The sequence below is a fragment of the Limulus polyphemus genome, unplaced genomic scaffold, assembly GCF_000517525.1.
Source record: "Limulus polyphemus unplaced genomic scaffold, Limulus_polyphemus-2.1.2 Scaffold4048, whole genome shotgun sequence".
NCBI classification, from domain to species: Eukaryota; Metazoa; Arthropoda; class Merostomata; order Xiphosura; family Limulidae; genus Limulus; species Limulus polyphemus.
The window spans coordinates 1-2,668 of NW_013669658.1; positions in this window are offsets into that span (position 1 = coordinate 1).

Below are 2,668 nucleotides of genomic sequence, written 5' to 3' on the forward strand. Positions count from 1 at the left end.
TAACCTTACTGAAAAAATTTCGAGAAGATCTGTACCAAATGGAACGACGTACTGGTACAAAACGCAAAACCTTCCATAACTCCTTTAAAACAAACAGTAGGAAGGTAAAACTCTGCATATTACTACGCAACGTTAAAGTGTAAATACAGACCAAATTTGGTGAAGAATCATCAATTTAGGACCCTCTGGTAACAAGAAATCGAAAAACAGTCAGTAACCAAAAGCTTCACTGCAGTACACATACGCTTTCAGAAAAGCCAATAAAAGAGTAACATAAAACGACCACAAAAGTCGCATAAATGATAATAGAACACATATATATATAAATAAATCACTTAGACATTCATGGTATGTGGTATTGTCCTGTGTCAGAGCTCTGGATTTCGAAGCTGGTGAACTGGGCTCAAATCCTTGCGATACCACAAAATACTGCTAGCATTTTAAGCTACGGGTGCATATAAGCGTGACAGTCAATACCTTAGCGTGGATGGCAAATGGTAAAAGGCTCCTGACTGTTTTTCCTCTGGTTAATAGTTCAAAATTAGGGAAGTTAACCTAACTGTAGTTTATACGATCACCAGATTGTTGATGACCCAGAATCTATGTACGTCGTGTTTCGTATTGTACTTATAACGCAATTTGTTTCAAGAAACAACATGCAATTATATTCACTGCTGAAAATGTAACAAAAAGCAAGTAAGTTGTCTTTTTCGACACCTTACGTCAGTTCAACCCAGTGAACATGTGGAGTTTTATATCTCACCTAGTGTAATTTAAATTATTTTTGTTTTCCTTAAAATTTGAAAGAGAGTCCGGGAATGTAGGAAAACAACCCCAACATGAGCCAAAAACGCAAATACTAAAGCCATAACGCTAACTACTCTACAAAATGTTTAATCGATATTAGCCATTGCTATTACTATTACTTTATATTTTTGTAGTTCTTTGAATCTGAAGTAAAAAAAAATGAGGATCTGGGCATCTTTTATAGGTTTCTTGATCAAAGGACTGTTTGTCTGTTTTTTTTAATTTCGCGAAAAGCTACACGAGGGCTATCTGCGCTAGCCGTCCCTAATTTAGCAGTATAAGACTAGAGGGAAGGCAGCTAGTCATCACCACCCACCGCCAACTCTTGGGCTACTCTTTTACCAACGAATAGTGGGATTGACCGTCACATTATAGCGCCCCCATGGCTGAAAGGGCGAGCATGTTTGGTGTGACGGGGATTCGAACCTGCAGATTGCGAGTCGAGCGCCCTAACCACCTGGCCATGCCGGGCTTGATCAAAGGAATGTTATTAAGAGCTGAACGAATCAGTAACGGTTTTTTCCCCAGTCAACAAACATCTTTAATTGGATGAACTTCCCACATAGTCTACACAGATTATACCTTGCGTATTTACATTTCTGATATTTGACTGTACGCTTACGTAACTTTTTACAGCGGGTCCAAAGTGAAAACACTTGACCCTTATAAATTTTAGCGTAAATTCTGAGTTTGTTAAATCAGTTTGCTTGCGTACGGAGCTCGATTAAAATTTCTTTGATTTCGTAATATTATGTATGTGTTGTAGTGTTTCAACCTTGTATATATATATATATGCAGATTGATACATACCTAATACAGGCGTGTGCTGAGAACAATGATTATTTTAAAATCTCTCAGACTCAGTGATTTATGACGTTATTCTTCAGTTATGTGAGAAGTGGTTTACTTACCACGTGTTTATTTATATATGAATATGGCAAGCCAAACTTGGTGAAACTTGATCCCTCACAGTATTAACACCGGACTGTAGACTGTGGATGGGGAATTCCGAGACTGCGTGAATTGATATTCTGGAAAAAGTTACATATTCATCTACCAACTACTTCACTTTAAACAAAGTTTTACCTGACGTCAAATTACGAGAATATTATCAGAGGATTTTAGTAGTTTTTTTATAATCATCTATCAAAATAATCTGCTAAATATTGGAAATACTTGTAATCCAAAACTCAGCATTTATTACCGAACATACATTATTCAAATACACAATGTGCAATTGTTGATTTATTGAGGACTTAACTGTTCAGGATAGCTATAGATGCCGTCGTTAATTAAAAGTAGAAATTACAGGTATAAAGTAGAGACGTGCACGAAATTACACTCCCTTAGATTGTGCGTTTTTATAGTCTTAAGATGGAAGATGAACCGTTTTTTTTTTATATTTAGTCTTAGTTGGTATCTATTTACAATACATGTGATATTAGAATCGATAAATATAAAAACTTTGTCAGAAAACGGTACACGTTATAAAAGAACTTGTTTAAAATAATTACCTATACAAACTACGGTGGTTTGGCGGGATCTGTTTATTTCTGCCCACCAGTGGCACAGCGGTATGACTGCGGACTCACAACGCTAGAAATCGGGTTTTGATACCCGTGGTGGGCAGAGCACAGATAGCCCATTGTGTAGCTTTGTGCTTAATTACAAACAAACAAACTGTTTATTTCTAATATGGCGCTAAGAGATAACCCACTGATTCATAGACTGTTACTGTTCTTTCTTCCCAAAGAGGGCCCGGCATGTTCGCCTTTTCAACCGTGGGGGCGTTATAATGTGACGGTCAATCCCACTATTCGTTGGTAAAAGAGTAGCCCAAGAGTTGGCGGTGGGTGGTGAT